This window comes from Trichomycterus rosablanca, chromosome 10 (assembly GCF_030014385.1).
Source record: "Trichomycterus rosablanca isolate fTriRos1 chromosome 10, fTriRos1.hap1, whole genome shotgun sequence".
NCBI lineage: Eukaryota > Metazoa > Chordata > Actinopteri > Siluriformes > Trichomycteridae > Trichomycterus > Trichomycterus rosablanca.
The window spans coordinates 7104820-7121459 of record NC_085997.1 but is presented as its reverse complement, the minus strand read 5'-3'; the positions used below and the strand labels follow the sequence as shown (position 1 = coordinate 7121459).

Genomic DNA, 16640 nt, shown 5'->3' with positions numbered 1-16640 from the left:
GGTCACACCCTTCTGTTATGATTTTCCTACGGGTGGACTCAATCGCGGAGCGTCGGCCCGGGAGAGGCGGAACCGACACAATCTAAACTCGCCGTGAACCTAAATTAAGTAGAGTGGCTGGAAAAGAGGGCGGGGCCAGCCCAAGCCAACAGAAATAACGAACTGAAGGTTCACGTGTGAAAATAAAACCCCAATAACTAAATAAACAGTTCTGGAGTTTAGTATACGCTTGGTGCGGTAATAAATAATATATTCACACGCTGCACTTATGCGTGCTGTGCAGCGAGTGAGTTTCGAACCGGGAACCTCGGGCACTATGACACAGTGCCTTAAACCGGAGAGCCACAGCGCCACTGGTGTCGATGCCGACGGTTTGGGATATAAAGGGCAAACAAAAGAATCGCCTTCTTGCGAATTCAAACAAAAGATGAGTTCGGAAAATTAGGGTAACTTAGATTATTCTCTTTCAATTAATTAATCATTCTTTTCTGAATTATTAACATTCAAAAAAAAATAAAAGAGCAGGTTCACGCCCGGGAGCTGAGAAGTTAGTGGCGTGCTTTTGAACTTTAATCTCAGTACTCCCGAGAATGGGCGTGACCACCTCAAAAGTTACAGAGCACCGAGCGTGTCCGCTCGTGCCGGAAAAGAAAGGGTAACATTTTCGATCCCCGTAGGGAACGAGTAGAGAGCCAGGAAATGGCGAGAAACTCCCCGCTTCACTTGAAGGACGGGGAGAAGAAAGGTTTCAAGGCTCTACCTCTAGCAACGAGGCGGAGTGACAGAGAAAGAGTACTGCGGATCCTCTGGTCGAGGAGGAGGCGCATTTAAATGGAAAGAAAGGAAAAGCGTTTCTCCTAGTAAAATCAGGAGAACGCAAAGAAGTCACACACTGACTAAATCTTTCCCTATAATGCTTTTATTACCTCGGCCCCTGGGCCTACCGCAAACTCTCTATGAGACCTTGCGTTACCTGTGTCCCTGACAACTAATGTGCAAGAGAGCACGAGAGAGGGTGTGACGAGGAAGCCTGGCTGAGCGCTATCTTAAATACACGCTCAGCCAGGTGTTCCTCGTGAACGCTGATTGCCCGAGGGTGTTTTGGGAGTTGTAGTTCTCCTCCCTCGGGGCATGTTACGGGCTGTATGCCCTCTGGTGGCAACTGACGGAGTTTTGCGAAGTTGGCTCCCTCTGGTGGGCGCAAAGGGAGTCGATCGGCCTCCAGCCGCGCGGGCACCAGAAGCCGCAGGTTGAGCCACGGTCTGGCTCCCTCCAGTGGCCGCGGGGTGTGCAGGCCGACTCCTAACATAAACCCAATAGAACATCTTTGGGGCATCCTCAAGCGGAAGGTGGAGGAGCGCAAAGTCTCGAATATCCGCCAGCTCCGTGATGTCGTCATGGAGGAGTGGAAAAGCATTCCAGTGGCAACCTGTGAAGCTCTGGTAAACTCCATGCCCAGGAGAGTTAAGGCAGTTCTGGGAAATAATGGTGGCCACACAAAATATTGACACTTCAGGAACTTTCACTAAGGGGTGTACTTACTTTTGTTGCCGGTGGTTTAGACATTAATGGCTGTATATTGAGTTATTTTGAGGAAAGAATAAATTTACACTGTTATATAAGCTGCACACAGACTACTTTTCATTGTGTCAAAGTGTCATTTTGTCAGTGTTGTCCCATGAAAAGATATACTTAAATATCTGCAGAAATGTGAGGGGTGTACTCACTTTTGTGATACACTGTATATAAAATGTGAGTAATTTTGTGCCAGTGTAAGTATGTGTGCAGTTAAGTGTGTGAGTGTGTATGTATGTGTGTGTGAGCATGCGCCTGTGTGTGTGAGAAGCGTGATTGTGTGTCAGAATCTAAGTGTGTTGGTGTATGTATGTCCATGTGCAAGTGTTTGTGGATTTATGTGTGTGTGTGTGTGTGTGTGTGTTTGTGAGTGTGCGTATGTTAGTGTATGTGCATGTAAGTTAGTGTATAAGTGTGTGTGTGTGTATGCAAGTAGTTACGTGTCACAGTCTAAGTGTGTGTGTATGTATGCATGCATGTTAGAGTTGAGTATTAGTTTGTGTACATGTGTGACCATGCATGCAAAGGAGTTTGTGAGTGTGCGTGAATGAGTGTGCATGCGTGCGAGTGTGTGTTTATGTGTGTGGTTCTGTTGTGTGTGTGTGTAGTGTGCGTGTGATTGTGTTGGTGCGTGTGTGTATTTGTTTGTGGTGTGCATATAATTTAGTGTTAGTGTATGTGTGTGTGCATGTGTGTGTGTTTGCATGAGTGTAACTGTGTTGGTGTGTGTATGTATGTGTGTGTGTCAAAGTCAATCCTGTGTGTGTGTGTGCCAGAGTCCATCATGTGTGTGTGTGTAACACACACAGACACAATAAAGACTCAGGAACATGAGAAATCTGCAAACCCAATTAGAATAAACCAAATTGCACAAAGACTCAGAACTAAATAGCTGAATGATTGGGAAACTGAAACTAATGTCCAGAGTAAAATGCAGTGTTATTTGGCCCTTAGCAGACACTACAGTACAGCACATTATCTGAGCACAGTATCCGACCCTAAATTAAGAAACACCCTGACGAGGTACAGACTGAGTGCACACGACCTGGCCGTGGAGACGGGGCGACACACCCGGTCCTGGCTGCCCCGGGAGGAGAGGCTGTGCCAGCACTGCACTCTCAGTACAGTAGAGATGGAGCTGCACTTCCTCACCCAATGCACCAAATACCACCACATCCGGTCCCAATTCTTCCCCAAATTTAACACCGTCATCCCCTACTTCAACTCCCTCCCAGACCCCGACAAACTGCCCCACCTTCTGGGGGAGCACAGAGAGAGCTGCACTCTTTTATCCTGGATTAGGCCATCTACCAGTAAAGCAAATGAGGGAGATGTATCAGTATCAGTTGTTTGGTTATTAAAAAGCGTGCACAATATGGCCTTGTTTTTGCCTGTTTTTCATTTATTTATGCAATTTGATAATTTGAGTTATTTGATTAGATGTGTATTGATTGTGTTAACAAAAAATATATAAGTTAAATATCCTACTGTGTTTTTTTTATTTTGTTTTTTTATAATTTTGGTAATGGGTGCCCTTTTTTTTGCTTGAGCACCTGCCCCCAAAAATGTCTGTGCACGTGCCTGCTAATCAGCCATAACATTAAAACCACCTCCTTGTTTCTACACTCACTGTCCATTTTATCAGCTCCATTTACCATATAGAAGCACTTTATAGTTCTACAATTACTGACTGTAGACTGCTCACTCTGTTTTTCAATGGTCAGGACCCCCACAGGACCACCACAGAGCAGGTATTATTTAGATAGTGGATGATTCTCAGAACTGAGAATCAGGGCAGTGGTTCATTATTCCTGGTTCAGTCGATTAAGACTCCCATGAAGTCATCCAAATATCAAAGCATCCCCACACAATCACACTTCCACCACCTGGTGGTATGATGGATGTTCTTATTGTTTCTTATTATGGAATACATTCATTCATTCACTGCCTGATTTATCCTGGTAATGATCACTGTGAGTCTTTTTTGTTATCAAAAAAACTTCAAAAAGTAAATAAAAAAGATAACAATAATATCATTTCAGTTATATCAATAGCAGCGATCAAAATAAGAAATAAAACTCTGATGCATTTTAATACTGTAGCATTATAAGTTCATGCGTTTCTGTCAAAACAAAACAAAAAAGGTATGTAAATAAAACTGTTTAAGAGTAAATAGGGCGTTAATGACATGGTAACATTGACAGACTGGCCTAAAGATTGATGCTGCAACGAATTTCGCCTTAATTTTATCTTTTCAGATTCTGAGTTGCTCCCAAATGATCATAATGTTTCTGCACTGGAGAATGCGGGCATCGATCACACTACCTCTCGCATGCTAAGCGAGCGCACTACCATTTGAGCTAATTCCCCTTACGAAGACCCCACCTTTACTAATGTACTAACAGAGCGTTGATGCTGCATTATAAAGTCAGGGTGCAAGTGTTTAAGCTCAGACTCAGCTTTATAATCATTCTATTATATAATATTACAGTTTTTCTCAATTGCTTTGGTGCATTTCTCTGATCAGAATTAAAATTCTCATAACTGTTAGTTCAGCCTCCACAAGATTTAGTCATTTGTGCACATCATAGTAGCAGTTTCTCATTCCTTCCAACAAATTGCAAATGCTTTTGGACATGCATCAATTGCTTCCATACAATTCTCTGCTGTTTTATAACATTATCATTTGCTATGTCATGTCAGTCAAAATGAACTATACTTATGAATGCTGAATAGTAATTCCTTATGAAACTAATACACTCATACCAGAGAAAACACTCTCTAACACGCTAGTGACGTTACAGTGCTAAGAACGGTCCACCCAAAAAACATTATTTGGTCAGTTGGAGATCTCATATGGGGCTCCCTTTCTATTGATATATGGTTTACAGCCTAGTGACAAAGTGTACAGTGCAACAAATGGGTTACAGATTAAGGAGGTCGTACAAATCTTAGTACGTGGTGTGGGTGAGGATGGTATTATTCCTACCGTGGCAAGTCAGGATGGCCGAGCGGTCTAAGGCGCTGCGTTCAGGTCGCAGTCTCCCCTGGAGGCGTGGGTTCGAATCCCACTTCTGACAGCACATACTTCATACAAATTTATGTCATTAACCCTCTACCATACATAATAATGTGAAAAGATATAACAGTTCGTACAAATCTTAGTCCTAGTTTGTCTTAGTTTTCTATTACAAAAACATCCTTTACCCTTTGTAAATTTTAATGGATTAACAGAGCATTGATGCTGCATTAAGTAAGAGTGCAACGTGTTTAATCTCACGTACTCTTTTCTATATTATGTGGTGCTTTTATACCATCACAAACTCAGTTTATTTAAAACGTTCATCCCAGCTTTTAGGACAAACTGAAAAAAGATCAGCAGTTCACCAGATGAAAAACCAACAAAACGTCACGTACCGCTACTTAAAAAAAAAAAAAGTCGTTTCAGATAAAACTCCGAGACATAAATTACAAGTTATTGCGTGTTTGTCAATTTCAAAATCAAAAATGATTTTTAAAAAATAGAAAAAAAAATTTAAAAATGATTTGAGTGAAAATTGAGCGTAAATGTCGTTGTAACATTGTAAATTTTGATGCTGTGTTTCAGTGAGCAATGACGCAACAAGTTTCATATTACGTGATGCCTTAAATGATCATAATGTTTCTGCATTGGAGAATGCGGGAATCGATCCCTCTACTTCTTGCATGCTAAGCGAGCGCTCTACCATTTGAGCTAATTCCCTCTACTATGAACCCACTTTACCCTTTGCAAATTGTAATGTACTGACAGAGCAGAGAGTTAATGCTGCATAACTGTCTGTACCACTGACAGACGGACTTAAGGGTTGATGCTGCTTTATATAAGGGCCAAAATAGTGCAGGATATACCAAATGTAAAGTGCAGTTCAAAAAGTCACAGTCAGCCGACAGTGATCATGACTGTAGGAGATTCTTCTGTTCTTGTTGCAGTGCTGCTGAAGGGTTTTCTTTTTGATGGTTGGGGGGGGGGGTGTTTGTGATTATATGTAACTGTAATAGCTTACGTGCCTTTGCATCTTTGATCCCATTTTGAAGGTATAAAGCATGAGCTGTCAGAATGGGAATTCAAACCCACGGCTCCAGGGGAGACTGCGAGCTGAACGCAGCGCCTTAGACTGCTTGGCCATCCTGACTTGCTTGCAAGTTACCAATGCCAATTTTCCTCAACACCCCCACATGGCCTAAGATTTGAACTGCAAGCTGCTTGAGCCACAGCAACAAGGCGCCGAGGAACTAATAGGCAAAGTTTTGCTCGAGTCCAATCATAAAGACCAATTCCCATTCCGGGAGTCAAACCCAGGCCACCTGGGTGAAAACCAGGAATCCTGAACGCTAGACCATATGGGAAACTGCAAGGCTCAGCACCGGCTGACGCCAGCATCAGCCACTTCATTCCGCTCTGCCAAGTCTTTGTCACCTTGACAAGACCTGCATTGTTGGATCTGGGGTACAGAGAGCCATACACAAGGAGTTAGAGAGAAAAAAATTGAAAGAGAATAGAAACCTTCGAAGCACGGCATACAAAAAGACAGTGCCGTGATCCAGATTCGAACCGGGGTTGCTGCGGCCACGGCTTCCCAGTGGTCTGCCACTGGTGGCTCACGTCAACTGCTTCCTGACAGACTGCAGTCATAGTTCCAACAGAACAAGCTGCTTGAGCTACAGCAACAAGGCGCCGAGAAACTAACAGGCAAAGTTTTGCTCGAGTCGGGAGAAAACCAGGAATCCTGACCGCTAGACCATATGGGAACTTCTGGCACCTGTGAGTCTGCGGTCGTGACTTTCCTGAAACTCCGGCCTCATTTCTGTCTCTTGACTGAAGAGAGAATAAAAACCTTCGAAGCACGGCATACAAAAAGACAGTGCCGTGACCCGGATTCGAAACGGGGTTGGTGCGGCCACAACGCAGAGTACTAACCACTATACGATCACGGCTTCCCTGCAGTCTGCCAGCGGTGCCTCACGACTGCTGCCCCCTGATAGACTGCAGTCATAGTTCCAACAGAACAATGTGCTTGAGCTACAGCAACAAGGCGCCGAGGAACTAACACGCAGAGTTTTGCTCAAGTCCAATTCCCATAGCAGGAGTCGAATCAGGGCCGCCTGGGTAAAAACCAGGAATCCTGACCATATAGGAAACTACAAGGCTCAGTATCGGCTGGTGCCAGCATCAGACACTTCCTGCTCCCTGGTAGACCGCAGTCATAGTTCCAACAGAACAAGCTGCTTGAGCTACAGCAACAAGGCACCAAGGAACTATTAGGCAAAGTTTTGCTCGAGTCCAATCATAAAGACCAATTCCCACACCAGGAGGTGAACCCGGGCCGCCTGGGTGAAAACCAGGAATCCTGACTAGACCATATGGGAAACCGCAAGGCTCTACACCGGTTGACGCCAGCATCAGCCACTTCTTTCCACTCTGACAAGCCTTTGTCACCTTGACAAGACCTGCATTATTGGATCTGGGGTACAGAGAACCACACACAAGGAGTTAGAGAGACAAAACAAAAAACATTTTGTTTTTTGGTCCACCCAAAAAACATTATTTGGTCAGTTGGAGATCTCATATGGGGCTCTCTTTCTATTGCTATATGGTTTACAGCCTAGTGACAAAGTGTACAGTGCAGCAAATGGGTTACAGATTAAGGAGGTCGTACAAATCTTAGTACGTGGTGTGGGGTGAGGATGGTTTTATTCCTACCGTGGCAAGTCAGGATGGCCGAGCGGTCTAAGGCGCTGCGTTCAGGTCGCAGTCTCCCCTGGAGGCGTGGGTTCGAATCCCACTTCTGACAGCACATACTTTATACAAATTTATGTCATTAACCCTCTACCATACATAATAATGTGAAAAGATATAACAGTTCGTACAAATCTTAGTCCTAGTTTGTCTTAGTTTTCTATTACAAAAACATCCTTTACCCTTTGTAAATTTTAATGGATTAACAGAGCGTTGATGCTGCATTAAGTAAGAGTGCAACGTGTTTAATCTCACGTACTCTTTTCTATATTATGTGGTGCTTTTATACCATCACAAACTCAGTTTATTTAAAACGTTCATCCCAGCTTTTAGGACAAACTGAAAAAAGATCAGCAGTTCACCAGATGAAAAACCAACAAAACGTCACGTACTTAAAAAAAAAAAAAGTCGTTTCAGATAAAACTCCGAGACATAAATTACAAGTTATTGCGTGTTTGTCAATTTCAAAATCAAAAATGATTTTTTAAAAATCTAAAAAAAAAATTAAAAAATGATTTGAGTGAAAATTGAGCGTAAATGTCGTTGTAACATTGTAAATTTTGATGCTGTGTTTCAGTGAGCAATGACGCAACAAGTTTCATATTACGTGATGCCTTAAATGATCATAATGTTTCTGCATTGGAGAATGCGGGAATCGATCCCACTACTTCTTGCATGCTAAGCGAGCGCTCTACCATTTGAGCTAATTCCCTCTACTATGAACTCACTTTACCCTTTGCAAATTGTAATGTACTGACAGAGCAGAGCGTTAATGCTGCATAACTGTCTGTACCACTGACAGATGGACTTAAGGGTTGATGCTGCTTTATATAAGGGCCAAAATAGTGCAGGATATACCAAATGTTTAGTGCAGTTCAAAAAGTCTCAGTCAGCCGACAGTGCCAACATGCAGCCATATTTGAGGATGAGGTCTTTTATGAAGTGCATTCTCTTTGATTTTGTTGGACTTGTAGGAGATTCTTCTGTTCTTGTTGCAGTGCTGCTGAAGGGTTTTCTTTTTGATGGTTGGGGGGGGGGGGTGTTTGTGATTATATGTAACTGTAATAGCTTACGTGCCTTTGCATCTTTGATCCCATTTTGAAGGTATAAAGCATGAGCTGTCAGAATGGGAATTCGAACCCACGGCTCCAGGGGAGACTGCGAGCTGAACCATCCTGACTTGCTTGCACGTTACCAATGCCAATTTTCCTCAACACCCCCACATGGCCTAAGATTTGAACTGCAAGCTGCTTGAGCCACAGCAACAAGGCGCCGAGGAACTAATAGGCAAAGTTTTGCTCGAGTCCAATCATAAAGACCAATTCCCATTCCGGGAGTCAAACCCAGGCCACCTGGGTGAAAACCAGGAATCCTGACCGTTAGACCATATGGGAAACTGCAAGGCTCAGCACCGGCTGACGCCAGCATCAGCCACTTCATTCCGCTCTGCCAAGTCTTTGTCACCTTGACAAGACCTGCATTGTTGGATCTGGGATACAGAGAGCCATACACAAGGAGTTAGAGAGAAAAAAATTGAAAGAGAATAGAAACCTTCGAAGCACGGCATACAAAAAGACAGTGCCGTGATCCGGATTCGAACCGGGGTTGCTGCGGCCACGGCTTCCCAGCGGTCTGCCACTGGTGGCTCACGTCAACTGCTTCCTGATAGACTGCAGTCATAGTTCCAACAGAACAAGCTGCTTGAGCTACAGCAACAAGGCGACGAGAAACGAACAGGCAAAGTTTTGCTCGAGTCGGGAGAAAACCAGGAATTCTGACCGCTAGACCATATGGGAACTTCTGGCACCTGTGAGTCTGCGGTGGTGACTTTCCTGAAACTCCGGCCTCATTTCTGTCTCTTGACTGAAGAGAGAATAAAAACCTTCGAAGCACGGCATACAAAAAGACAGTGCCGTGACCCGGATTTGCTGCGGCCACAACGCAGAGTACTAACCACTATACGATCACGGCTTCCCTGCAGTCTGCCAGCGGTGCCTCACGTCTGCTGCCCCCTGATAGACTGCAGTCATAGTTCCAACAGAACAATGTGCTTGAGCTACAGCAACAAGGCGCCGAGGAACTAACACGCAGAGTTTTGCTCAAGTCCAATTCCCATAGCAGGAGTCGAATCAGGGCCGCCTGGGTAAAAACCAGGAATCCTGACCATATAGGAAACTACAAGGCTCAGTATCGGCTGGTGCCAGCATCAGACACTTCCTGCTCCCTGGTAGACCGCAGTCATAGTTCCAACAGAACAAGCTGCTTGAGCTACAGCAACAAGGCACCAAGGAACTATTAGGCAAAGTTTTGCTCGAGTCCAATCATAAAGACCAATTCCCACACCAGGAGGTGAACCCGGGCCGCCTGGGTGAAAACCAGGAATCCTGACTAGACCATATGGGAAACCGCAAGGCTCTACACCGGTTGACGCCAGCATCAGCCACTTCTTTCCACTCTGACAAGCCTTTGTCACCTTGACAAGACCTGCATTATTGGATCTGGGGTACAGAGAACCACACACAAGGAGTTAGAGAGACAAAAAAAAGCCATAAGGTAACCGAGCCAGCCAGGAGTGGAACCTATAATCTTCTGATCCATAGTCAGACACGTTATCCATTGCACCACTGCTTAGACCAATTCCCATACCGGGAGTCGAACATGGGCCGTCTAGGTAAAAACCAGGAATCCTGACCGCTGGACCGTATGGGAAACTGCAAGGCACAGCACTGGCAAAGACAAAGAAAGGGAAGCGCTTCAGTACGATTTAAACACTTTTGAACCAACGGTCGCTGTGTCGCGGCGCCTGGGATTAGTTCTGCTGGCAGACAAAGCTATTTCTCCATAAATCAGGGCCTGAACAGAGAAACCGACCGACGTTGAGGTGATTCGGCTCTGGACACTCCCCTGCAGTTTTCCTTCAGCGGACAGGTACACGTTTTTCAGGTGCTCACGGTGAATTGTTGGCTTCGCTACCCTGTTTAATTCGTTTCTACTAATAATTGATAGTGTAGCACCTAAGCTTGCTAATAACAGTAACAAAAAGGCACTAACATTTAACTAGGTTCGATTAGCAGTATACCTTGAAATCATGAGAGATGTTAAGGTGAAGTTAAACAGCTAACACATTTATTGCCATACAAGCAATGAAATATCACATATAGCGCTGCAAAAAAACCTTAGAAATAAAGAAATAAATAAGCTCTTACAAATAGGAATTATGTTAAGAGATCTTCAATTCAATACCACTCCTTATATTTAAAGAGGTATAGATTCAAAAATTAAGTTCTAGTCCTTGAATGTGTGTATTAAAGGTATTTTCCTATGGCTGTTTTACCCAGGTAGAGTAAATAGTGTGAGTAGGTTCTTATCTGGTCCTGGGCAAAAACTCTGATATATCCGGAGTCTTCTGTAAACAGTCTTAACGGTAGGCCACACCGCTTCTACGACCATCAACAGTTTCACAGGGCTGGGCTCGCCATCACAATTCTCCAAGTTTTTCTGTGCGTCTAAGAAAAACCAATCTACACAGATAGTGCAGAACAATGAATGCTCCTATTCTTTTATGTTCCCTAAAATGAGATCTCTAAGTTATTTTCTTCATTTCAGAACATCTTATGACATGTACAAAAACTAAGGATGCACCTTGACTACAAATGATTAATTAACATTCATACATCACAGCAACATTGACATTTAACATGTAAGGAATTACTATACATCACTTCAGTATTGGTATTTTAGCACTGACTAATGAATTACTACTCTTTTCCAACTTTTTAGCTGTAACATGTGCAATTATCCCTTTAACATGAATTTGAATTGAACCATCACTAAACTCCATTAATATGTACATTATGATAACCAAAATATGTTCAATCATAGCACAGTTGTGCTGTAAATAATTAAGATGTATCAATCTAACCAAACTGAATGACTTAACAGAATATGTGCACTGTGCCTTTGCGGCTCCACCACGCTATTAGTAATTCTAGCTAGCGATTAGCATAGCTATACTTTTAAATCATTTCCACAAGCATTAAAGAACATTCTCATAACTCCAATTGGTTTTTTATTCCTTCCATTTCTAATGAAAAGCGTATGAACTCAAAAGAAAGGTGGACTCTCCCTTTACAGAAGCTAGCTAGGCTATCAGAACAAACTCACGGAAGTTTCAAACACTTATTACTTGACAGAAAACCGCCTCCCTCACGTTCATAGCTGGAATTCTGGTAAAAAAAAAAAATCCAGTCCATTAGCTCTAATATATGCTAAAAGTCAATATTTGAAACCATTATGTAGTATTTTGTACCGATTATTGCTCAGCTGGTCTGCAGCAACCTCTCAAGATCTCTCAAGCCAAAAAGGGAAAAACTAATGAAGGTAAAGTCTTTTTCTACCACTGCGCCCTCTTTTGGGGACGACAAGTAACTACACCTCTTAAAGGACTTTTGAGGTTTTAGTAGCTCCATATTTCATATGGGTTACAATAGCAACGCTTCAATCAGGCTCTAAATCTCTGGTTTCCACCTACCATTCAATCATATGCTAATTTTATGTTATAGTTCGCCTACAGATTTATACTTCTATCATTACCACTTAGTTATGCCATTTACTTTTTAACTGTCATTGTATCAGTGGCGATTTCTCTAAGACTAAAATGTCAAAAATTAAATAGTCAAATATGTACAGTTGTGTTAACATTTCATTGACTACAAATGCGTTAGAACACGTTCATCTCGAAGACGAGTTCGTTCAGAATCAGCTACTTATCACAAATCGACTGACTTGATTTTGTTAACTCCCGTAGCGTGAATGCATTTGCCCGTAGAAGCTGAGCGTCTCTTCACTTCAATGGGGCTGCATGGAACGTTTTTTTTTCATTGCTTCGAAACTCGCCGGTCATTGGATAAATGCCACGATTTTGTCCCGCTCCCGGACGCTGAGCGTCTCTGGGGGTGAATGGAGCTGTGGGCAGGTCTGGACGCTGAGCTTCTGCAAGATGATTGGAGGATCAGTCGAATGGCTGAATCCCGTTTTGATTGACAGCTATTTTGAGATCGACACGTCACTTAATCACTGGGAGCTTCAGTCCCATCACGGATTTTGCGAGTGAAGTCGAAAGATAAACCATTTCTTTCTTGACCATTTCCGTTGTTCACTGTGTAAATAATACACACTCATAGTATTTGTTTCAGGACACTGGTCAAGTCCCTGGAAAAGACGCCTACTTGGTACGATAGGATCACAGGCCATTTTCTTGAAAAGGAACGGAGGGCAGAATTTAAGTATAAATAAATTGACAAATTTTATGATGTAAGCCGACAACGAGCTTCCCCTCTTTGAAAGACCAGCAGCCGCCACTGCATTGTATGTGTTATGTTTTGTTAGTTTAAGAAACATTACAACGATTCAAAACTTAGCGCTGTGGTTTTAATTACCTCGGTGAGAAAAATAATCGGCTTTATGTACTTACCCCAACAGAAAGGGACTGATATGTTATGAATTAGGTTTTTTGAAACAATTTAGCCTAACCAAACAAGTAAATGTTGGTTGTGCCTCGTGAAGTTATTAATTATAAAAAAAAATAATTACATGCAAATCTCTCTTTTACGCTACAATAAAGACCACTTCCCATACCCATAGAGAGACCAAAAAGCCATAAGGTAACCAAGTCAGCCAGTAGTCGAACCTAGACTGACCTGATTTTTGATGCTGCGTTTCAGTGAGCAATGACGCAACGAGTTCATATTTCGTTTTGCCTTCAAGTGTTTCAGCTCATGTACTCTTTTCTATATTATGTGTTGCTTTTAAACCATCACAGACTCACTTCATTTAAAACATTCATCTCAGCCTTTAGGATGCTGTGTTTCAGTAAGCAATGACGCAACGAGTTTCATATTATGTGATGCCCTTAAATAATCATAATGTTTCTGTACTGGAGAATGCGGGCATCGATCCCGCTACCTCTCGCATGCTAAGCGAGCGCTCTACCATTTGAGCTAATTCCCCTGACGAACAAACCACCTTTACCCTTTGTAATGTACTAACAGGGCAGAGTGTTGATGCTGCATTATGTAAGGGCCAAAATAGTGCAGGATATACCAACTGTTTAGTGCAGTGCAAGAACTGAAAATATTATGTATGTAATTTAACATAAAATATGTGCCTATTAATATCTAAAACTCAGTGCATTATTAGGCTGCACATAAATATAGATTTAAACTGTCCTCTATTTACTACAGTCTGTATCTAGTTGGTGTGAAGAACATGTTACACATACAGTGTGCTATTATTTCAAGCTGATCAAGTACATGCTATTTCACTTAGAAACATCTCACAAAGTACAAATTCTTCAACCTTCTAAACAAAACCATGTAGTATGGGACATAATGCAGTAATAAACGACTCGCCTGAACAGGGACTTGAACCCTGGACCCTCAGATTAAAAGTCTGATGCTCTATCGACTGAGCTATCCAGGCTCTGCAACCTGCTTTAATCCTCACAAGCATGTGACTTGAATTACAAACTTAAACATACGTTGTCCCGTAGAACTTCAATTAATATAAAATGTTTTATACCTGTTTCGGCTCTCTTGAAGGCGATTATATAAAGTTTTAGGTGAAGGCTGTTGCTGTTTACACACACAAAGAAAAACATCTCTGGAGGAGAATTTTGCAGGTAGATTACAAACAGATTCCTTTCTTTCACCTTTTCCCTGTATCAATTGCACGATTGTTTTTCAGTTCTTAAATGTTATGCGCCATAAAAAATCCATAAAAATCAAATTGAGTTAGCAAAGAACCTTGAATTATACTAAATAGTTCTTCAAGTAGAAAGTTCTACCAAGAACACAAAAAACCCTAAAGAAACACTTCTTAAGACTTCTTAGTCTTAGTTTTTTATTATTTCAAATGCCATTCATTATTTCAAATGCCATTAATCATTTATAATCATTGATTTGTGAGATATCAGCAGTAGTAGATCACGTTTAACTGGTTTAATATTGTTTAAGCGCTGATTATCGGCTGTTTTTCATGAGTATGTTGGGCGGTTTTCCATGCATTTTGGTGGACTTTGAAATGCGCAATCTGGCAACCCTGGCTGAAGCGTTTATTCATATTTTGGAGCGATGTATGTTTGTATGCTAGAATATAAATAACATCTTTTACAAACTGCTGTCTATTTACATTGACATTTTCCCCTCTGTCTAAACCTTGAAATTGGGTTTGTAAAAGTAAGCGATACTGTGGATAATATATTTAATGAGCTGAACTAACTGAGAGAAGCGCGTATAACCACAATTTCTAAACAAACACAGTATCCGCTGCTGCAGTCTCTACACAAACTTTTCTGCACTGAAATCGCAAGGACACATTTTATGGATATTACGGTAATGCACTGAAAACGCGTCCTACAGTCATGCAAGCACATACAGCAGTGTGTGAGTTTACACTAATCAGCCGTAACATTAAAACCACCTCCTTGTTTCTACACTCACTGTCTATTTTATCAGCTCCACTTACCATATAGAAGCACTTTGTAGTTCTACAATTATTGACAGGACCACCACAGAGCAGGTATTATTTGGATGGTGGATCATTCTCAGTACTGCAGTGACACTGACATGGTGGTGGTGTGTTAGTGTGTGTTGTGCTGGCATGAGTGGATCAGACACAGCAGTGCTGCTGGAGTTTTTAAATACCGTGTCCACTCTATTAGACAGTCCTACCTAGTTGGTCCACCTTGTAGATGTAAAGTCAGAAACGATCGCTCATCTATTGCTGCTGTTTGAGTTGGTCATCTTCTAGACCTTCATCAGTGGACATAGGACGCTTCCCACTGGGTGCTGATGGCTGGATGTTTTTGGTTGGTGGACTATTCTCAGTCTAGCAGCACTGCTGTGTCTTATCCAGTCATACCAGCACAACACACACTAACACACCACCACCTGAATTTCCTGCATAAATCTGTTCCATAAAATATTTTCTGCCTTACTCAGCTCTCTGCTTCCTTGTATAGAAATAGGCTAAAAACCGGGTGTAGTAAGTCCTGCTGTCCACAACAAAGGACATTGGATAAATGTTTTGTTGAGAAAGGGTTAAAATTGCTGTACATTTCTGTAATCTTTATAAACTGAAGTTACGACTCATATTGAACGAAACTGATCTCTTACTTTGCTTATTTCCATGAAATGTGAAATATGACATGGCAGCCATTTTTAAAAGAAAGTTCATGAGCTGCTTGCCACACACCCACAAATGTGACATTAATAAAAAGCTCAGGATGTACTCTATAAAATACAGTACTACTCAAATGGATTGCATAAACGGTGCTTGAGTTAGAGATCTCGGACACATGTCAAGTCAAATTTATTTATATAGCGCTTTTTCCAATGAACATTGTCTCAAAGCAACTTTACAGAATCCAGGCCGAAGGGCGACTGTGGCAGAGAAAAACTCAGGAAGAAACCTTGAGAGGAACCAGACTCAGCAGGGACCCATCCTTCTTGGGTGGCCTGGAGGATACTTTAAATAAAAAGGATTTACACAAATCATACAAACACAAAATTAAATTGAACTGAAAGTTGTAACCAGCAAAAAAATAATGTAAGTTCTTCATTGTTCAGTCCAGTCTGTGATAAAGTCTGTTGTACATTCTGGACATTTTTGGTGCAAACACGCCAGGTGTCCGTCACATCTAGTAGGAGCAGCATTGTTGGCACTGCAGTCTTTAACCTTGAGAGGGTGAACAGGTTTCCGTCAGAACCACCTCGGGTTAAAACAACAGAAGATGTTGTTACAATGTGAAATCGTTAGGAGTAAAATATCAGAGAGTTTTACAGGTTTAGACTCCAGCACCCCTAACTATTACAGCATAACTAGGTTTGCTTGTTTAGTTTGAAAAGACCAATCAACAGTCTGAGTAAATAAACACAGCATAACTAGGTTTGCTTGTTTAGTTTGAAAAGACCAATCAACAGCCTGAGTAAATAAACATGTTTTAAATCTAGACTTGAACATAAAGACTGTCCGAGTTCTGACAGCGGATCTCCCTAAGTTTGAAGCAGATCTGTGATGGAAATGTTGTGTTTCAATAAACAATAAAAGTTATCAGGAGCAATTTCTTGGAAAGACTCCAAAAGGGGTTACCAAAAGTACAGTTGTTTTACATCAGGGGTGCCCAATACATGGATCACGATCTTATAGTCAATCGCACAGTGCATCCCTAAGTAAAAACTGTCATTACCTCAACATGTCATTACCAACACATAACTTGTTGTGATGGTAA

At 42.0% G+C, this 16640-nt stretch overlaps 3 non-coding genes across 3 annotated transcripts; 2 read left to right on the top strand and 1 right to left on the bottom strand.

Moving 5' to 3' along the window:
* The first annotated feature begins 4572 nt into the window (after positions 1-4572).
* Positions 4573-4655, top strand: trnal-cag (transfer RNA leucine (anticodon CAG)). The gene has a single exon. It is a non-coding gene; the product is annotated as a tRNA-Leu (tRNA).
* Positions 4656-7323: 2668 nt separating this feature from the next.
* trnal-cag (transfer RNA leucine (anticodon CAG)) lies at positions 7324-7406 on the top strand. The gene has a single exon. It is a non-coding gene; the product is annotated as a tRNA-Leu (tRNA).
* A 5881-nt stretch (positions 7407-13287) lies between these two features.
* trnaa-agc (transfer RNA alanine (anticodon AGC)) lies at positions 13288-13360 on the bottom strand. Its single transcript has one exon. It is a non-coding gene; the product is annotated as a tRNA-Ala (tRNA).
* Positions 13361-16640: the final 3280 nt, after the last annotated feature.